The 22,730-nt window shown below is 41.1% G+C and overlaps 1 pseudogene across 1 annotated transcript; it reads left to right on the forward strand.

The window, feature by feature from the left end:
- Window positions 1-275: 275 nt before the first annotated feature.
- LOC143746838 (uncharacterized) lies at window positions 276-21,866 on the forward strand (annotated as a pseudogene). Its single transcript, XR_013206620.1, has 3 exons — window positions 276-376; window positions 1,875-2,007; window positions 19,777-21,866. The product of XR_013206620.1 is annotated as an uncharacterized LOC143746838 (transcript).
- The last annotated feature ends 864 nt before the right edge of the window (window positions 21,867-22,730 follow it).

The following is a 22,730-nucleotide window of genomic DNA, read 5'->3' on the forward strand; positions in this document are numbered from 1 at the left end:
CACATAATTGAACAACATGTATTAAAATATATATTTCACCATGAATTCCCATGACATCTATTATATATTTCCAGATGTGTAAAGTCCAGGGGTCAGAGAGTAAAAGTCCCGACACATGTTTATTCCACCCATGAACTAAGCCAGCTGAATTCACTAGTTCTATCTCCTTGTCCTGACTGAAATACTTCAAATAAGCAAATCCAGGTGATTGGAACAAAATACTGAGGAGGACTTTTACTTTCTGAACCTGGACTTTACACCTCTGTGTACTGGATATTGGAGAGCAGATTGAACAGGACTTTTATTTTGGTCTGTCGATATGACATCATAAAGCTGCGCCGTGCTCCTGCAACTGTTAAGATTAGACTGATGAAAGGTTTGTGGTTTTAACGTATTTAAAGTGTTTAAATCGATACAGTTCGATTTGATAGTTTTGAAGTGGTTTGTGACCATGTATTGTTTATCTTTGTAATACGCTTAATGTAAGAATATTCAGGGTTTTTTTTGTGAGTAAAGCGTAATAGAATAGAATATAATAGAAATAATATAATTATATTCACATAATAGAAAAGTAACAGTAACGTCTCATTTCGCGCACTATATCGTGAATCAGTTTAGCTATAGTAAACACGGATTCGGGTTTTGGAAAGTGGTGATGGAGAAATGGAGTCAATTGAATCTAATGCTTTGCCAAATGACTCACAGATTCGAAGCGCTTGAATCACCGCGCGCTGACGAATCCTGCCCCTCAAAAGTGTAAAAATACAACGAAAACACAAATATTATTATTAATAATGATACATTTTATGAACGAATCGTAAATGTGTTCAAGACAACATAATCTGTTAAATGTACAAATCATTAATTATGAAGTGTCTATAATTTATTTTATTATTTTTAGTGTTTTGAGTGATTTTTGGCTAATGTCGATTATTAGCCATAAGTCCATTAACTCTCACTCTTACTGACTCCCTCACCAGTGCGCTGAACTACTGAACTAGAGCTGATTGAGACACACTCAGAGATTTACTGTGAATTTATTTCTTTTTCTATTAATTATTCTCATCTTAAAGGGATAGTTCACCCAAAAATGAAAATTCTGTCAGTATTTACTCTCCCTCATGTTGTTCAACCCCGTAAGACCTTCGTTCATCTTCGGAACACAAATTAAGATAATTTTGATTAAATCTGAGAGCTGGATCACTCCTCCATAGGCTTCTTCAGGGATTGAAACTTGCCGGCCTCGAAAAGTTATTAAAGACATCATTAAAATAGTCCAAGTGACTACAGTGGCTCAATCTTAAGTTTATCAAGCGACGAGAATACTTTTTGTGCGCAAAAACAAACAAAAATAACGACTTTATTTCAACTATACATTTCCTTCTCTGTGGGCCTCGAGTCAGTTAACTTAGTGTAATAGCGTAGACCTACGTCACACGTAGGCTCACTATTGGCCGACGCTTGTCATGTGTGTGACGTACAACACAGAAGCGCTGCGCTGTTACACTAGTGAACTGACTCGAGGCCCACAGAGAAGGAAATGAATAGTTGAAATAAAGTCGTTATTTTTGTTTTTTTGCGCACAAAAAGTATTCTCGTCGCTTGATAAACTTAAGATTGAGCCACTGTAGTCACTTGGACTATTTTAACGATGTTTCTAATAACTTTTCAGGGCTGGCAAGTTTCAATCCCTGAAGAAGCCTATGGAGGAGTGATCCAGCTCTCAGATTTCATCAAAAATACCTTAATTCGTGTTCTGAAGATGAACGAAGGTCTTACCGGGTTGAACAACATGAGGGAGAGTAAATACTGACAGAATTTTCATTTTTGGGTGAACTAACCCTTTAAACATGACAAATTGTCTAAACACACAGGAAAACTCCTGGAGAAACATCTGAGATCCACGTGACACTATTATAAAGATGGCGTTGATTAAACAGGAGAGTGAAGACATAAAGATTGAAGAAGTGTTCAGCGTGAAACATGAAGATACTGAGGAACAAACAGGTTAGTTTCATTCAATCTTTATTAAAATGATCTACAGAAATTAATAATATTTATGAAGAATTTCAAATGAGTGTCCTGAATTAAAGCGTTTTTATTTGACGTGGAGCGGGTCTTCTCATGTGGACAGGCATGTTTGTTGAAATCACATGATCAGACAAGAAAGTGTTTCCGCATGAACTTTAGAGCATTATATGGACTAGATAGATTTTTTATATGGATTATAAATCTCTGTGTTGATCCGAAGAAAGGAAATCATATACATCTGGGATGGTATAAGTGAGTAAATAATGAGAGAACATTAATTTTGGATGAAATATCCCTTTAACTATCACCACAGACCCATCAAGTACCTTTCACTAAACCAAAGATTGAAACCAAAAACAGTAATATTAATGTTAACATTTTATGAAAGGTGGCCCTTATTACAATAATACACTTAAAAACAATCAAGTTTGTTGGTGAAAAAATGTTGATATTGCCAAATCATGAGAATAGTTACAATTATTATTTTGATGTATTGACATCCATATTATTTTAAATCCTAAACAAGTCAGTCGTTTCATTTGACATGAGATCACTGCAGTTAGCAAATGACAACAAGCCCACAATCCAAATGTTTCTATTAAAAAATATATATAATTTTTTAGGCAGTTTCACTTGTATAAAAATGAACCCCAAGAAATGACCCACAGGCTCAACCCAGCTTTTGACTTTCCCCCTCAGACAGAGCGAGCGTAGGCTTATGCAGATGTATTTAGAGGTTATGTTTTGCTATTGGCCCTGAACGTTTATATTTTTGAACAATCTGCTTTCTTTAGTTCAAAAGCACTCTGATTTATTGTTTTGCGAGCAGTAAGTAGTAAAACAAGTTTGGAAAAAGTGTATCTGACATTAGGGATGCATGATACAATGGCCACTATATCAGTATCAGCTGATAAATGTTCATTTTTAATATCATCGTTTCGATCCAATAAGAAAATTTGGCCGATATATTAAATCCGATAAATAATGAATTATTTCTTTCAGCTGAGACACTTCAGATTAGGGCTGAACGATATATCATTACTTGCAAAGTTTAACTATCATAGAGTGAAAGTTTATCATTTGCAAGTGTTTTTAAAAGATAAATTGTATTAATTACAGAAATTAATTATTTTTTCATAATTAACTGAAGACTGTCATTTTAAATGTGATTGTTCAATTTCTGTACCTGAACACTGTTAGATATACCTGAAAAACATAAAGCACTGATTATTTAAATTGTATCTTTCTTTTATTGTGTTTATCTATGCTTATAATTTGTTTATTATTTTCTATTCAGATTCACTCCCCTACAAAATCACCCCAATTATTTTAAAATGATTCATTATTTTAAAATAGACCTATTCAAATCATCTGGTGAAACTGGTTTTATATCACAATACATCAGGTCTGCCAACTTTTGAGTTTAGCTTGGAGTGAGAATTATGGATGGAAGGAAGGAAGGGGGATGTAAAAATCAACAACAACCCTGCGTCACAATAAGTGTAGGCTATTGAGATTGTCAAAACATTTGGTAGCCTAACTACACATAATTTTATAAGTTATAAATATAATACAGTGTTTCCCCTACAATGTATTCCGCAGCGCCGCTGCAAAGTCTTTCCATGATCAGCAATATCACGACATTCTCTTCATTCACGTACACACTTAAAAACACTGAGACATGGCGACCGGCGGCGCTGCATGCGGTGGCTCTGAATCCACTTGTTAACAAGGAGGAAAGAGCCACATATGGAAATATTTTCGATTAGACTAATGTCACGTTGCCATAAGGGGCCGTTCACATAGCACGTTTTTTTGCGCGTGCAAATTTCAAATGCGGCCGGCGCGCGCGTTTTTTCAAGCGCGCCTCTGTTCATGGTTGCATAGCAACGCCAGACGCCACGGGAGAGCAAGCGCTTGTGGAAAGGAGAAAGCGGTACGAACTGCGCTCTCCATGAAGACGAGGAAGTATCACCTACTGCTCACAGTCCTGATAGTTAACGTTAAATCATATTTAATTTTTCAGATGAGTCTACTAAACTTGTTGGTGTCCTTCAGAAATCATTCTAATATGATGATACGTGATACTCTTTTTTTTTTTTTTTTTAAAGATTCTTTGATTAATAAAAAGTTAAAAAGAACATCATGTAATAATATTTCACTATATTAGGCTACTGTTTTTTCTGTATTTTTGATTAAATAAATGCAGGCTAGATGAGCATAAGACTTCTTGCAAAAACAAAAAATACCCCCACAATCATTCAATTACCAAAGAGCCTTAGAGATCTTCTATGAAAAGCCCAGAAAAATTAAGTGCTCACAGATTGGGTGTGGCCTTTCCCATTAACATAACATTTTCAATAAATTGTAAATAATCTTTTTCTGGGTTGTGCCGTTTCATTTTTCCCCTAAACAATTTCTACCAAGCTGAAAATGAACACAAAAGAAAAACATGAATAATCCTGTCTAAAATTATAAAATTAAGGTTTCTGTTTGTGACTGCAGTTCAAGGTACGTGCTGCAATAATCATGCCTTGAATCAGTTGATGGTATGTCATATTTGTTTTTCTCAAAATGTCCATTTCTATCCACAAAACTTGCCAGAAGTCATGGTTTAAGGGGTTATTTTTAAATATAATAATTTAATCTTACAGGGTGCATGCCACCGGACCCCACCACGCGCGGCTTGGTAACAACCTCGGGCACACAACAGCACCGCTGCTGGAAAAATTTCTAGGGGAAACACTGTAATACGTTTAGTGACAGCATGGTGCAATAATTGGTATAGGCGTACTGCTTGTATTGTTGTTTGATACTTTTACAATTTCAATTTGAAGAGCTCTTTTCCAAAACTCGATAAACGCCATTTAAAAAAAAAAAGAGTTTGTCACGTCATTCTGTTGTATACCGAGCCTACTCACTGCTCCATAAATGTTTCTAACCAAATCGCTACATATCCCTGTTTAAATTGTACTGAAAGGTGTCGTTTTACTCCAAACCGCGACAGCCGCTACACTCGTTTCGAGTCACAGTGCGACATATTCTCTCGGCCAATCGGAGTCTTCGAATAACTGTCATGCGTGAGGTGTATGTGAGGCGTGAGGTAAACATCGTCAGTGTGTATTAAATACGTCGGAAAAATGAATGTGTTGACTGTGATAAACACTTTTGATGGGTCCGAAGAAGCTGTTAAGCCCGCGCCAGGTGGAAGACGACGGCGTTTAAACGAAGACAACCACGAACGTCAACAAACTAAGAAGATACGCTACTCTGGTGGACGACGGATCCCCACCATTGGATGTAAACACACCTCAGCTAAATGCTTTTGCCAAGCAGATAGATTGACACCCGATGACCTTGTCATGAATTTTCAGAAGTTTCATGACAAACCTAATAAGGTGGATCAGGACGCGGCACTTCTTCACCTGATGAGCGTATCTGAGGTAAAACGGCAGCGTCAGAATGACGAAAATCGACAGAAGGGGAGGAATGTCACCGTGAAATACAGCCTGCTGTGGGATGAGCACCCCAACAAATTGCCAGTTTGCAAGGCCACATTCCTGTCAGTTTTGGGTGAGTAAAGTTTTCATGGTTTGAATAGTTGAAATCCGTTTTGTATGTGATTTTCCTTTGTAGTTACACTGATGGGCGTCATGTTTTATGCTATTAGAAGGATTGTTTTTTGGCTACTTATCAGAGAAAAGTAATGATGATACACAACCCTTTATCTGTGTAGTGGATGGCTAAAGCCATTTCTAGACAAAGCGGTGCTAACTGTTTGTAAACTCCAGGGGTGAAAGTGTTCATGTCTTACTGGTGCTACTGGTCAGACGCTTCATGAAATGTAGTAGGAAGGTGTGTGTGTGTGTGTGTGTGTGTGTGTGTGTGTGTGTGTGTGTGTGTGTGTGTGTGTGTGTGTGTGTGTGTGTGTGTGTGTGTGTGTGTGTGTTTTTCTGCTTGTCTGATGGCATTGTGGAGGAGACTGGGGCTGAAAAGCGCTGTTCAGGGAAGGAATCAAGGGGCAGGGGGGAGTGCACACACACACTGTGTGTGTGTGTGTGTGTGTGTGTGTGTGTGTGTGTGTGTGTGTGTGTGTGTGTGTGTGTGTGTGTGTGTTTGTTTATTTGGTGACAGTCCAGGAGGCTTTAAAGTGGTGTTAAGGGAAGCAAGGGGAAGAGGTGTGGTAAAGGGAACGTGTGTGTGTGTGTGTGTGTGTGTGTGTGTGTGTGTGTGTGTGTGTGTGTGTGTGTGTGTGCGTGCATGCATGCGTGTGTGTGAGAGTCTTTAAAGTGGTGTTGGTGGCAGAGGGGGCGGTATGGTATAGGGCAGGGGTGGGGTGGGGAACCTATGTTTCGAGGGCCTGTCCCCGGTATAATTTTAATGTTGTGCAGCTTCACATGAAATTACATATTTTGTAAAGAAATTACATTTGCAATACAATTAAGTTATATTTAGGGATCCTAGAGAATGAAAAAGGTTCCCCACCCCTGGTTTAGGGAGTATGGGGAAGGGGAAGTTTGGGATGTGTGTGTGTGTGTGTGTGTCACGTGTCGTTAGCAGAGCAGAGCAGAGCAGTGGTGCAGTGTGTGTGTGTGTGTGTGTGTGCGCGTGCGCATGTGTGTGAGTGCGAAATCTACATTATTGGGTGTCAAAAAAGGTTGCGAGACAATGCTCTAGACTACTTCGCTAAAACTAAGCTACTTGGAACATCAAAAGAAGTGTTTTAAGTTGATTCTGTACTGGACTATGTGTATAGTGCGTGTAATGATGTGTATGCATGTTGGTTTTACATTGAATCGATCTAATTCATTAATTTACCTTCACTTTACCACAGGAATCAGCAAAGACCGGGCCTCCCGGGTTGCCCGGTATTATGCTGAGACTGCAGAGGCTCGTCCGGAGAGAAGAGGTGGTGCGAGAAACATCGAGGGGAACGACAGTAGAAGGCAACTGATCATAAATCACATCAAGACCTTCACGTGCAGGGCCAGCCACTATGGGCGGAGGGGAGCACCTGGGCGCAGGTATCTGCCAGCTGACCTCAGTGTGCGCAGGATGCATGGGCTCTTTGAGGCTCTAAACCACGCACACACAAGCTACTCCCTCTACTACTCTGTTTTTGCCAAAAATTTCAATCTTGGCTTCGGCCACCCAGCAACTGATGCATGTTCTGATTGTGCCAAATACAAATTCAGAATCACAGATCCAAATATGACAGAAGCAGAGAGGCAGATAGAATCTGCATCATTCATTTTGCATCGTCGTAGAGCTCGTGTTTTCTATGACCTACTAGGCAGAGTTGCGAAGGATTCTGTGTCTGTCTGCTTTGACATGATGCAGAATCTGATCCTTCCCAAAACTCCAATAGGGCAGGCCTACTACTCTCGTCAGCTGTATCTCTACCTGTTTGGTGTTGTAAGACAACATGGAGAGAATAGTCGGCAGCCAAAAGAGGATGTCCATCTCTATGTGTGGCAGGAAAATCAGGGTCCCAAGAACAGCAACATGATTGCATCTGCTTTGTATGACTGCTTCACAGTTCGCCTTGCCAGTCAAATTCGCAGATCCAAGGGGCTTCGGCTCTTCAGTGACTCGTGCTATGGACAAAACAAAAATATGACCATGGTCTCCATGCTCATGGAGCTAAGGCAAACCTTCCCCAATCTTTGCATCGAGCACACATTTCCAGTCAGGGGGCACAGCTATCTCCCCGCAGATAGAGTTTTTGGCAGGATTGAGCAGAAAATCAGAAGGATCGACACAATTCTCCTGCCACAAGAATACCATGCCCTCCTGCAGCAGTTTGGTAATGTGTACATTTACGGCACAGACTGGAAGGCTTTTGATTACAAGTCAGCTACAAAAGAGTGCGTGAAGGCGCAGAGAAGCTTCAAGATCAGTGAAGCACGCATGCTGGATTTGAGTACCAACAAGGTTGGTATAAAGGTGGCATACAATGGGGAGTACTGCTTCCACAGTGTGCTGAAACGGGGCAAACGGTGGGCTGACCTGAAACCTGCCATTCTTGAAAGCCAAACCACAGTGAAGAAAGCAAAGAAGCAAGATGTGGTTGCACTCCTGAAAGCAATAGGTGTGTCTGAGGCAGTGAGCGCATTTTATAGTGATGCACTATCTGATGTGAATGAAAACGCTCACCAGAGTGACCCAGAATAAATTCCTACAGTGTAGTGAATGTATGTAATGCAGTATTAAATTTTATCTTTGTTTTATTGTTACAAAGGTTATGCACTTCAAGCAACAACATTTTAATTGGTTTCTCACTTAATATTGCACTAATTGGCCATTTGTTTTGTATGTGTGTTATGTTTTACTGTGTCTTTACTGTGAATAGCGAGCGCTCCATAGTCTCATATAGAGCTCATGATATTGTATGTTAACTTATTTTAAAAACAGACTGAAAAAAATGAATGGTTTTATAACATTTTTGAGCAAAGAACACATGGTGGATATGTAGTGGAGAGTGGATATGTAGCGTTTTGAAAAGAAATATAATAAACTTTGGATTTATGATCATTAACAATCTTGTTTGATTTCTCAATTTTTGCTGATGTTCAGACTGACCCAAAAATGATTTTTAACTATATAAATTAAATACTTACAAAATATGTAGGTCTGGGTAAATAATTGTCCTTTATCTCAAAACAATCAAAATGGATATATAGCGTTTTGGAAAAGAGCTCTTCATTTAATTCTTGTGATTTTATTCCAATCTTGATTCAATTTGGACACATACAGTAGATGTTAATTTTTCTCAAGAAAGGAAATCTCACCTAATGCTGCACATGGACTACAGAGAGCCCTGTCAGCTGGTATTAAAGGTTGAAAATAACAACTCAAATTAAATATAGGCCTAATGCAGTTGTTATTACAACAACTTTATAATATTTTAATACAGTGCACATATTTAGCAAAATATTCATTTATACTTGGCTAATACTAAATATGTTATAAAATTAAAAAAATTCTAGGCAACTTACGTGCTATGGTCATTAAATGGCTTTCCTGAGGTAAATGTAACGTTATGTGACATTGTAGTCTACTCCCGCTATTTTATTGACCTCTTTCCGCGGTTGAAAAACACTTATTGGTAGGGGTGTGCAAAAAAAAACGATTCACATTTGTATCGCGATTCAAGCTTTACCGATTCAAAATCGATTCATAGAATTCCAAAAATGGATTCATATTTTTTTAATTAATTTTTTTAATGGCGTGCATGGGGAGAGTGGCAGTCGGGAGAGTCAGGACTTTTCCCGGTGGGCCGGTAGTGTTTCTAGGCTGTGAGCGCCGGTCTGATAATAGTTATACATTGCAAGTTCTTAGCAAAACCATCCGGCGGACTAACGTGCGGCCGCTGCCCGCTGGTAATCTGTGCAGGTTCTCTGCTCAACCCGTAAATAAATGCATCGATCCGCAAATTTTGAATTCTTAAATGGTCTAGGAGGGGATCTTTTGCCAAGCGTGTCCGAGGTTACGGGTTCTAATCCACACTCGTATAGTTTATTTTTTCTCTCTCATCAAAACCGAATATGTTCATCAGTGGTTACCGTCTATATCAAGCAGGGACACATTTGTGTGCATTTTATTTAGTGATTTCGCCGGAATGAATAGAGAGTCTCCGCAACGGCGATAGATTGAAGCACGCGTCCGAGTGAAGACTGCGCGAGCCGCAAGAGGACACTGTATCCATGACACTGATCGCCGCGGCAACGAGCGCTCAGCTTGAGTTCAAAAACAACAGATTTAAGCGCTAGATCTCTTATTTAATAGCGAAGTAAATGAATGCTCTGCTAGTTAACTGGATATGTTTTATTTATTTGTATTAGGTACATCCGTGCCTCAATGTTTCAAAAAGTGGTAGGGGACAATATCGATCCTGAGAAAAAGGGGTGGGGACTAGAGATGCGCGGTTGGCAGTTATAGCCGCTGACTCAGCGGATAAAACGCAGATCGGGCGGATGACGTGACGAAAAAAAAATATTTTAATTAAATTCGGGCGGGTGGCGGGCGGTTTCTAGTCTCGCGGCTGTCATCAGCAGCGCCTTGTATCAGCGGATGGCGGGGGGGTGCGGTTTTGAAAATTGGTCAAAAACGTTGGTGCGGATGGATGGCGGACGGATGATGAGTTATGTGATGCGGTTGCGGATGAAATAACTGCCCATCTGCGCATCTCTAGTGGGGACATGTCCCATCCGTCCTACCTGCAAATTACGCCTATAACACGACTTCACTGGATCTAAAAAAAAATCAATCTAACCATTGATGTGACCAGTAGCGGTGTCTTTTTTTAATCTATTTAAAATAATTTTGCAAGGGTTCTATGACATTAGTATATATTTTTTAACGAGTTCAATGTGCCCAGTCGAGTTCACATTTCAACAGTCAACCTGGTAGCTGAAGTACTCCTTAAACCACATTTAGCATAATTGTTTGTTTGATCTGACTACAGCATTTTAAAGCTAAATGTAAAAACTTTTTATTTAAGTTTTATTTTAAACTTGAATTAAATGTATTTGAAAGCTGGCCAAAGCTTGGAACTTTGCACTTTTTTGTTGCAAAAGTTTTTATTTTTGTATGAAGACATATAAAGTAATATCAAACTACATTTAATTTGTTGTGTTTCTTTTCTTTTAAATTGTGTCTACTGCAATCAATCACATAGGAAAAAGAAAACTACATTTACATACTGTGAATCGTTTTTGGAATTGAGAATCGTTTTTGAATCGAATCTTGAGCCTAAAAATCGATATCACGGAGTGGATCCGTGTCTCAGGTTTCTGACGCCCGATGACACACAACTTTAGCGTTTATTGGACGAAGAGCTCTGGAGACCTGATTGTGCAGAATGTTCTCACGCCCTTCAGAAGCTCGTGAGAGTGCTGGAAGAGGATGTGTTTTCACTTACAATCAGCCCAAGAGAGTTGATGAGGGTGAAGATGATGTACAACCTTGAACCCTCACAGCCGCCCTGCTGATGAGCTGTTGAGTGTTATGGAGCGCGTGAGGGAAGGCTTGTTTACGGCAGGCTTGACGAACGGTTCCTTTCTGACCATAATTCCCCATCTCCAGTGAGCCTTCCATTCCTTCCTGATCTACACTGAGAAGACATGAAAGAACCTCTACTCAGCATGCATCGTCAGCAGCAAGCCGCCACTTAAACTTTGAGCGTGGATGGGGTTCTGCCCTTATCCAGTAGCTCTTGAAGGAAGGAGAGAACTTCCGTAACCCCGCAGTCTAGGGATGAAAAGCCCTGAGCTTGACACCAGCCAGAGAACACAGACCATTTTGAGGAATAGGGACGGGGCTCTAGCCTGTGTGATCGTGTTTAACACTCCCTCCGGGAGGTTAGCGGGTACCCGTTGATGTCCCATGCATGCAGGGACCATAGCTCCAGACAAGGATGCCAAATCGAGCCCTTGGCCTGAGAGAGGAGGTCTTTCCTCATCGGCATCGGCCACGGGGCAGTGCTGGTCAGCTGCATCAGGACTGGGAACCAAGCCTGGTTCGTCCAGAGCGGAGCCACGAGCAGCACTGGGCATCTGTTTTCCCTGATTCGTTCCAACACCTGAGGCAGGAGCGAGACGGGGGGAAAAGCATAGAGAGGGCAGTGGGGCCAGACGTGGGCCAGCGCATCCCTGCTTTTGGAGAAAAACTTTGGACAGTGAGCGTTTTCTTGGGACGCAAACAGGTCCACCTGCGCTCTGCCGAATGTCTCCAACAGCAGTCGGATCGTCTGCGGGTGCAGCGACCATTCCCCTGCTGGAACATTGTTTCTGGACAGACGGTCTGGTCCCAGATTCAGGTGACCAGGCACATGCGCCGCTCTCAGTGAAAGCAGGTTGTGCTGAGCCCAGACCAGGAGGCATTCTGTCAGCCTGTAAAGGTTTAGGGACCTGATGCCGCCCTGGTGAGTTATATAGTACACCACTGACATGTTGTCCGATCGGACCAGGACGTGGTGACCTTTTATTTGGGGACAAAAACGCCTCAGCGCGTTGTTGACTCCCATCATTTCCAGACAGTTTATGCGTAGAAGCTTTTATGCGGTGGAGTTTAAAACGACAGTTCCCATCATTCCACGCTCCTTCACATCGTCATCAAGCTACGCCGTTGTTGTTGTTTGGAATGTAGCGCCCTCTAGCGGCAAACAACTCTTGCATATTGTACCTTTAACACAATTTATAACAGAACCCACCAGATCGGATTCCAAATCATCATCCTTGTTAGACTGAATCTTAGTGTCACATCCAGATAGGATTATTTCATCTGGAGTATTGTCTGACTCATTTAGTGACCATTCTATGATCTACTGTGTCTGGAAAATAAACATACCTCGACTAGGGCTGGGACCCATTGAGTACGGCACCTTATATGGTGCGGCACTATAGCGGGTGGAAGTGCAGACTCGGAGAGAAAAATGCCAGGCGAGACCTCAGAGTCGCCATGGCAATAGCTCGCAATGATGGCAGCCGCCGTCAGCGAGCGCGAGAGCTGCATGATCCTCACCCAGGCAGGAAACGCAGATGAAATGGCGGTCATTGTCGCTGAGTGCGGCTCGGCACGAGCCACAGGAATGAGGCATCTTAAAAAAGACGCTTGCGCTTTTAGATAAGAGAGAGAGTGTGAGTCGCGGCGGCGAACACACAGTCGGCAGAGTAAAAGGATATATACGCCGGAAAGCGTAGCAGGTACGGCGACTGAAGGCTGCGAGATGAAGGCCAGCGGCTTGAGATGCAAAAGCTCGTCCCTCAGAAGGCTTTTTCTCAGACGGCGCGGCTTCTCACTCTGGATCCAGTGATGCGTGAGCTTCGCTGAAGAGATGGAAAATCAGTTTGTATCAGCCTGTCGAGCTATATTTATAGGTCAAGGCCACGCCTATTTCAGCGGGACGTGACGTAGTGGCGTGAAGCGCCCCCATTGGATATGGCGTCACGCAGGGCCACTCTCGATAGGCTGCTGCTGTTGCTGCAGGTCAGATAATATGCCTTGCCTATGTCTGCATGCTGCTGCAACGCGTTTTACATTAATTCAAAATTAAGGATAATTTTTGGCTTCAATATCTTGTGGAAAAGAGGTTTTCCCCATAGCGTAAGATATTACGCAGTACGAGAGAAACTCTCGTAAGAGAACCAGTGGGAGTCAGAGGATCTTTGGTGAATGGAAAGACAAGGCCGCAGCCTGGCACAAGCTTAGGGTCCTTAGAAAACTTCTAGTTCAGCATCATCTTCACATCAAGACTTCTCAGGAAGGACCAAAAGAGTAAGAGAGGGGCTGATCTTGTGATCAGTGATTTTTTAAGTGTGATGTCACACCCTCTGGAGGTGTGTGAGCCAATACGAAGTCTTCCCTTTGGAGGGAGTTTTTACGACCCATTGTGTTCTAGCAGGGCATTTGAATGTGTAATTTCACTGGGTGTTTAAGAAAAGAATCTTCAAGATTCTTATAATACTAATGCGTCACAAAGTTACCAAAATGTAATGTAAATTAACAAATGGGGGAAGAAGATTGGAGTTTATAGAGACCAAACATGCCACACATATGTTTTTGGTTAACCATAGTATGCAAAGTCTGAAACATTAACCCAATAGAGTTTACAAGAAAACATAGGCCAAACAACATAAAGGAAAATCATGAGATGGGAAAATTAGATACATGTTTATACATTTCTCAAGTAACTATAGTATATAGAATATATAGGATTACCAGGGTTTATTTCTTCTCAGCAAGAATTAAGTGAGAGTCACATCTCTCTGGAAATTCCTTTTGGGGTTGTAAACTCTTATCAGTCCTAATGTGTACTGTAACAGGACACCAGGTTCTGCCAGTGTTTTTGCTTCATTTGGGATGTTAGTTTCGGGGGAAGTTTCATAGGCCTTTGTTGGGAGAGTGAGTTTGCTGGATTATTCATTAAATATAATAAATAATTAGTGTTTGTCTGATTGGTCCAGGCGCTAAACTGATCTACCATTCTATTAGGTATCAGGCCTATTACATTCGCATTTTAAGTAGAAAAGAGCTCTGTCACCCCTACATTTCAGCTTGGATCTGGGTACTCGTAACAGATGATTAGACTGTGATCTGAGCAATCTGATTGGTTTGTGTTCCGTCACCAGCTCCGTAAGGTATTGAGGAGCAAGATTACTTTGTGCTTTATACACGAACAGCAAGACATCAATACGATACTAAACTGGTAACCAGTGCAGTGAGCGTAGTGTAGGCGTGATGTGATCCCGTTTGCGAGTGCCTGTGAGCAAGCGGGCAGCTGCGTTTTGGACCAGTTGAAGTCGGTGAATAGATGAAGCAGGTAGTCCTAGATATAGCGAGTTACAGTAGTCAAGTCGACATGAAATAAATGCATGAATTATAATCTCAAAACTGTTCCTACTTAGTATTGTATTTTAAGTAGTTTAAAAATGTTGTACATTTAAAATGATGTAACTCTGCTCTGTTATTTTCTCTTCTTATGTGGTCATTACATGCTTGTATTAATTTTATTTTTATCCATCAATGTGATTAGATAGGGAGAAAGTAAACAGTCTTGTGACTGTCAAATAAAATATTTATTTATAGAAAATGGAAAACATAGAAAACTTTAACCACAGTTATAGATGGTGGCAACAGCTGCTGTTGAAGCACATCCTTCAATCAAGATTTAAGCATTTGATTTGCACCACTTCATCTCTCACAGTCCTGTGTGTGTGTGTGTGTGTGTGTGTGTGTGTGTGTGTGTGTGTGTGTGTGTGTGTGTGTGTGTGTGTGTGTGTGTGTGTGTGTGTGTGTGTGTGTGTGTGTGTGTGTGTGTGTGTGTGTGTGAGCCACGGGCGCGATCGAACAGTGGAAACATTAAAACATATTTCACGTGTTTCTTTTATATAGGCCTATAACTATGATTTTATGAAAAAAAAAAATATTTTATTTTTTATTTGAATCCATTTTCCTTGAATCATCCTGGCAACCTATTTTTGACCCAGGGTTTGAAAACCGCTACACTAGAGGCCAGTATAGCCCTATGTATGACTTTATCTTTTTTATTTATTTAATCAAATAGCCTGTTTTTAACTTATACATACTTCTTGAATTGATAAAAAAAAAAAAAGGGTTTAGTTCTAATATTTGTCTTGACTTCACACTGACCGAGTTTGGTGGCGATCGGATGAATTCCCTAGGAGAAGTATATCAAATTCCAGGGGCATGCGTTTCCAAACAACCCATAATAGCCAACTTCCTGTTGGGCTGGCTTAAAACTTAGAGCACGAAAGTTGTTCGGCCCGATGGGATATATGTTTACCGGGTTTCATATTATTACATCCAAGCATGTTTGATATATGGACAAGTGTTCGGACCCCATTCCAGGGGCGCCGTCGTGGCCCCCTGCCACGCCAGGGTACTAGCTTCAACCCTTTCCTGATGGCCGCGGTTTCTGACCTGTGTGTAAAGTTTCAAGAGTTTTCAAGCACGTTAAAGGGTCCCAAAAGTGCCTGAGAAGTAGAAAAAATAAATAATAATAATAATCCTGAGGAAAACAATAGGGCCTTCACCCTTTCAGGGCTTGGGCCCTAATAATCCTTACGAAAACAATAGGGTGTTTGCCCTTTCAGGGCTTGGGCCCTAAATAACGAAAGTATAGCCAGAATTGTCAACTTTTTCTTTTAAACGGCAGAAACGACAATAAATGCTTAACTGGAGTTGCAGTCTTTTTAGCTAAACATATCCAAAAATCTCTTGTACCCTGTGATATATTTCCTGCAGTTGTGTACTTAAAATATCCCAAAAGTGCCCAAAGATTTTTAATTTCAGAGAAATTCTAATTTTAAATAATGGCTCGTCCCGGACTCCTTGTTCACTTGTCGCCTGTCAATTGTGTAATATCCACGTTATCCCTGCTTTCCGCTCGTACTGTCATAGTAACCATGGCGACAGACGTGGACAACAGCATTACGTCTAGCGGCACGCTCATGCTGTTGATGTTGTTTTGTAAAAACATTATAGACCATGGCAAGCAGACTCTGGTATAAAAGGAGAACTAAAACGAGGACCAATATCAGTGTGGCGCTTTCGAGATGCCGAGAATCACGTCCGCGACTAACTTCGACTTGACAGAGCTCTTGCATGTACTTTATTAGACAGGTGAGCAAATGTACATAAAACTAATCAATGTTCTATAGCTCAACATGATGAAATGTTGTAATATGATCTGTATGTTATTCTAATTTTGATCTAGCTTACTGCTAGTCTCATACAGACAAACTAACACTTTCACCACACTCAAATGCAGTTTAGTGTAGACTAAGAAACAGCGCTGCGTTACCTCACAAGTTTAATTCATGAATTAAACTGTCCTGTGTGAGTAGTAATCCAGAACTTGCGGGTAGTTTGGTCGAATGAAATGTCCTTATTCCTTTATATCCGCTTTATATTAGCAATCGCGCCCTACTTTATCCCACAGTCATGATAAAAACATCAATGTATTCACTCATCCATAACATTATTAGATCCATCAGCTTGACGACAAGTTTCATAATTCAGATGGAATTTTGCGTCATCAACCTACGTCTTTGTTATTGTAAGAGGTTAGCAACCCCTACCAGCGAAGAAAATTACATATTGTAGCTTTAACATGAAAAACATTTAACGGCTAATGTCCTAAGACAGTTATTAAAAGATAGAATTCTGTACACACCTTATTAATAAAGCATACTATATAACCTACAGAAAAGCAGATGAGCCCAGAAATGAACACCACCCTTTTAATTAGCCTACACGTTAAGCATTTTCCTCTGATAGAAAACCGTTATTATAAAGAATAACACGTCTCATAACACCTCTGCGAAGATTCGACAGTGAGATTGGTAGTTGAATCAGGCTCCTCCTATCGAAGCATTGAATCTTTGACTATTCGGGGTCACCCCTAGTGTACAGTGTAAGAGAATTTAAAGCTCATTTACCAGTAATGAAGGAGTTGCTGCTACTGGTGCCTGGCTGTGGATCTAAGGAAGAGCTGAACCCAGGGATGCCCTTCACATTCAACCCAAGGGCCAGCTCTTTTGCCAGGGAGTAACGTAGTAGTGCAGGACCACCACCTTTTGTTCAGCCTTTTTCTTGGTTGCTGTTATAATCAGACACGCACATCATTTATCAGTGCCTTTCTAAAAGAGACTAAGAACAGATATTGGTAAAGATTACCATTTTGTAGAATATTCTTGTACTTTACTTGTTCCGATAATAATGGGTGTTGGCTCTGAATAAAGTAATTATGAAATTATTAAAATACAAAAATATATACTGTAATAAGTGATAGAAACATTTAACATGGTCACCACTAAGGCATTTAATTTATCTGCTACTTTTTGCTAGCCCTCTCTCATGGCACACTTTGAGGTATTCCCTGACATTTAAATTAAACTTTCAAATTCCGCATAAACTTCGACTATTAGCTCTTGCTCTGCTCTGAGAAAAACTGTGTGCGCTCTTTGACCATGGTGAGCAGCCAATAGCAATGTTGCTGTTTAATGTTTCTACTATCAATACATATAACCTTTTAAACCAACGCATGAACGCGCAGTTATGCACAGTTATCTCAGATAACACAATCCAGCGATACTAATCATTAGGGCTGGGTAAAAAATATTGATTTCTCGATTTTAATTGATTCTCATTTTTACGAACCGATATCGATTCTTAAATCCCAAGAATCAATTAGGCTATAGTCATAGTTGATGAATGAATGGAACATTGTAGCGCGCATTCCATTCAATAAACACAATAATCTTTGTGCTTTGTTACTATTGATATGAAACTATTGGAAACCTTTTCTTCTAAAGTGTAGGCAATTCAGAAGCGAAGACCAGGAGACGTTGGGATATCTTTCAAGCAGGTTCCTTTATTGAGAACACGAGCTGTTGGTAGCTGCAGTCATCAAGACTCACAGCGCTGTAGTCTAATTCGTCCAAGTCTGAACTCAATAGCTCAGCACAGTGTTATATCCTTTCAAAAGGGGAGAGATTTACACAGAGGTGGAGGCAATCTGAACAAAGCATGTAAATGAAGTACAGAAGTCAGCCCGTTCCCGGAAATTCCCCAGACTTATAACATCAGCATGACATTGTAACTCAGAGCCTCTGAAACAAAGCAGGTAAATAAAAGACAGAAGTCAGCCTGTTCCCGGAGATTCCTCAGACCTGCATTATCATAGAGACCAGCTGTTCTTGTGAAGTAACAAAAGGTTAATGTCATCATCTATGCCTCCAAATGGTAAACACTTGTGTGCACTTTCTCAGGTAAAATACTGTTGAACCTTAATTAAACATTTAATAAATTTGTAACACTACAAAACAAAGTCTCAGATTTCAAATTACGTCCATTTTCTTACAAAATTCAAAAACAAACACCGTTTTGGCGCTGTGGCGGGAGATCGCTCTGGCGCAGCTCAAGAGAAGCAGCAGCGCGGGCGCGGGCACATCTTATCTTCCGCCTTAATAATACTAACTACATTTGCGAAATAACACACAGTACACACGCGAAATAAACATTCATGAGCATCTGGAAGTGTTTTAAAAGATAGAGTACAACTTTTCGAATTCCGTATCACTTACATGGAATCGCTCAATCAGTGTTTCAATCGTGGAAAGACGTCAGTGAAAACAATAATGTAAACAATGTCATGTAACGTCACATTTACCTCCGATAAATGTCCATATCCATAGCCAGTGACCATAAACTCGTTAGTCAGCTAGAAAAATTAACTCTAGACAGGAGCATTTTGCTAATATATGCACCATATTACGTATTCATTTTAATTTTTGATGTACTTCAATATTTAATGTATGTTTGAAAAATTCTGGCAAGTTTTTATGACATCCACCATTTAAATATTTCATATAAAATGATTATTAGAACAATAAATTAAAGTGTAATTTAAGTGTTTGTATACAAATCAGTTATTTTTTACCTACAATATTATAGTAGGCTAATGAAAGCCTATAGGCTACAACTGACTCCCATAGTTTACAGCATTAGTTAAGAGATTTGTTTTCCTTGAGAAAATTTGCCATGTATTGTACTTGATATCCAAATAATCAATATTGAATCGAATCGGAATCGAATTGCAAGCTTGAATTGAAATCGAATCGAATTGTGAAATTTGTGTCAATACCCAGCCCTACTAATCATAACAACAGGTGTGTTCGAAGAAGCTATTTAACCAGATCATGATTAGCACGATGATATCATCTTGGATGTGCCATTTGATCTCGGATGTATTTAGTGACGTACGAATAACTGACCCCTGGCTTCTTGCAGCTTTGTTACCGTTCGGTCAGACAGAACTAGAAGTCTTCCAAACACCTCACCTGCTGAGTTTCATCTTGTTTTGCACAATTGAATGAGCTGGAGTTTCGGAAATTGCTTTTGTTCTTGTTTTACCTCCAGTGCCTTGCATGTAGGGGTGCTGTGGTTGAAGTGCCTGACAAGCTGCCCAGCTGTAATGATAACCCGATGCACAAACGCATTAAAACTATCATTAACCACCAGCTGAAGTGTATGCGCAAAACAAGCTACTTAGTCCCATTTCACCCATCCGGGAGAGTTTGCTGCCACAATGTTTGTGAATTATCGTAAACGCATGCAGACACTTTCCCAGTAAGTCATCAATTAGTTAAGCTGTGAAGGTGTCAGCTGTGTGTTGCCATTAAACTGGCGATAACTTGTATTTGTCTTTTTTCGATTTAGACCTGATGCCGCTGAAAGAGGAGAGTCAAGAACTGAATAATATGGAAGATGAACATCATGACTTCAAGACTGAAGAGAAATCAACAAAGATGGAAAAGACTCAGAAGACCAAACCTAACAGTTATTTCACTTGCCTTGAATGTGGAAAAAGTTTCAGTCAAAAACGAAACCTTAAATCCCACATGAGAGTTCACACTGGAGAGAAGCCTTTCACATGCCAACAGTGTGGAAAAAGTTTCACTCAAATACAAAGCCTTAAAGTCCACATGAAAAATCACACTGGAGAGAGGCCTTATATTTGCTCTCATTGTGAACAGAGTTTTGTTCATAAACACATCTTTAATTCCCACATGAAAATTCACACTGGAGAAAAGCCTTTCATCTGCCAACAGTGTGGAAAAAGTTTCTATCGAAAACGAAACCTTAAATCCCACATGAGAGTTCACACTGGAGAGAAGCCTTTCGCATGCCAACAGTGTGGAAAGAGTTTCACTCAACAACAAAGCCTTAAAGTTCACATGAAAAATCACACTGGAGAAAGGCCTTATACTTGCTCTGATTGTGAACAGAGTTTTGTTCATAAACACATCCTTAATTCCCACATGAAAATTCACACTGGAGAAAAGCCTTATACTTGCTCTCATTGTGAACAGAGTTTTGCACATAAAATCACACTTAATTCCCACGTGAGAATTCACACTGGAGAAAAGCCTTTCACATGCCAACAGTGTGGAAAAAGTTTCACTCAAAAACAAAACCTTAAAGTCCACATGAGAATTCACAATGGAGAGAAGCCTTTCACCTGTCAACAGTGTGGAAAGAGTTACTCTCAAAAAAACAAACTTAAAGCCCACATGAGAATTCACACTGGAGAAAAGCTTTACAACAGTTGTAAATCTTAGGTATCACATTATCATTCACACTGGAGAGAAACAGTTTATTGGAAGAAAAATAACGTTCACATGTGATCAGTGTGGAAAGAGTTTCACACGTAAAGGAACCCTTGATTGCCACTTGAGGATTCACTCAGTAGAGAGCAGTTTTATGTCATCACTGTGGAAAGAGTTTCAGTCGTAAAAGTTGCCTCAACACTCAAATGAGATTTTACACTGGAGAGAAACGTTTCATCTGTAAACTGTGTGGCAAGATTTTTTCAAAAAAAGGAAATCTTAAGGCTCACACAAGTGCTTGCACAGGAGAGAAGCAGTTCACGTGTTGAAAATGCTGTCTTGCTGTGAAATGGCACAATGTAACTGAATGTTTATACATAAAATTACAAAAACTGAATGAAATAAGCACATTACACAGCATTATTTGCTTCAATTTTAGTGAGAGAAGGAATTGGTTTTGTCTTCAAGCTGGACTTAAATATGTGTACTGTTGGGGCTATGGTAGATTTTTATATTACGCACCTGACCTAAGTCTACCTGGGTCTCGTGTACAATCGACGTCCCCATTCATGTCATATGTCAAGAGACTGATCTAGTTTTGATATTGTCTAGCCAGCATCTCAGAATTTTCCACTGGTTTCGAATCAATCTTCAGAGTACATTTTGTTCAAGTGTTAGAATGTTAGGCCTAAAAGAGAAGTAAGGTTAGAAGCTAGAGTTATAATTAGTTTGATATACAGTTTACTATTTTATTCATTAAAAAATCCGTCACAGGGCTCATCTGGAAGTTTGTTAGAGCTGCAGGTGCCTCACCACTGATCCTGCCTATTCCCCTTCATCCCTTCATCACGGACACTATATCACCCCAGCACAGACACACAGTCAGCGTCTGGTCTCTCAATTGTATTACTGTCACATTCACCTCCTTCATCGTCTTTGTCATCACCACACTTCCCAGGATCCCGCTTGTCTCCTCACCTGAACTCACTCCCTCATTATCCACCTGTTCCTCGTCATCATCATCTGTCTTCACCTCGTTAGTGGTCATTTGTACTTGTATTTAGTCTCCTTCTGTTCAGTTAGTCCTTGTCGGTTCTCGTCTGTAAATGTTACTGTGTTTTGTGTGTATTTACCTTCTGCCCGTCAACCTGCCTAGACCTGTTTGTTGTTTTTGGATTTTGAGTAAATCTTTGAATTGGAGCTTTTTGCCTCAGCCTCTGTCTTTATCTGCACCACACCCGTAACAGCAGAACCGACCAAAGAGACATGAGTTGGGAACTCGCTGGACAGATCGCGGCGATCGCTCAGGACAGCCACGATCTGTTCGAATACATAGAGGCTTTTTACCATCTCACCATCACCTGCAGCTTGGGGAACGATGTGATCAAGGCGTGTTACCGGCTGGGGGCAAATGTTGTCGACCCGAGGGAAGTCCCAGATCTCTCCGGGCTGGACTGGAGAGCGGCACTCTCCAGTTGTCTGGAAAGCTTCCTCCCATGGCACGCCATGTTACCACCAGATCTGCACGTTTCTCCTCCTGTCTTCATTCCAAGCCCAGAGCCTTCACCGCTGGTCCCGTCCAGCAAAGAGCCTTCACCGCTAGTCCCGTCCAGCACAGAGCCTTCACCGCAGGTCCCGTCCAGCACAGAACCTTCACCGCTGGTCCCGTCCAGCACAGAGCCTTCACCGCAGGTCCCGTCCAGCACAGAACCTTCACCGCTGGTCCCGTCCAGCACAGAGCCTTCACCGCTGGTCCCGTCCAGCACAGAGCCTTCACCGCAGGTCCCGTCCAGCACAGAACCTTCACCGCTGGTCCCGTCCAGCACAGAGCCTTCACCGCTGGTCCCGTCCAGCACAGAGCCTTCACCGCTGGTCCCGTCCAGCACAGAGCCTTCACCGCTAGTCCCGTCCAGCACAGAGCCTTCACCGCAGGTCCCGTCCAGCACAGAACCTTCACCGCTGGTCCCGTCCAGCACAGAGCCTTCACCGCTGGTCCCGTCCAGCACAGAGCCTTCACCGCTAGTCCCGTCCAGCACAGAGCCTTCACCGCTAGTCCCGTCCAGC

This window comes from Siphateles boraxobius, unplaced genomic scaffold (genome assembly GCF_051911475.1).
Source record: "Siphateles boraxobius isolate OS27281-9 unplaced genomic scaffold, OSU_SipBor_1 100, whole genome shotgun sequence".
Lineage (NCBI taxonomy): Eukaryota > Metazoa > Chordata > Actinopteri > Cypriniformes > Leuciscidae > Siphateles > Siphateles boraxobius.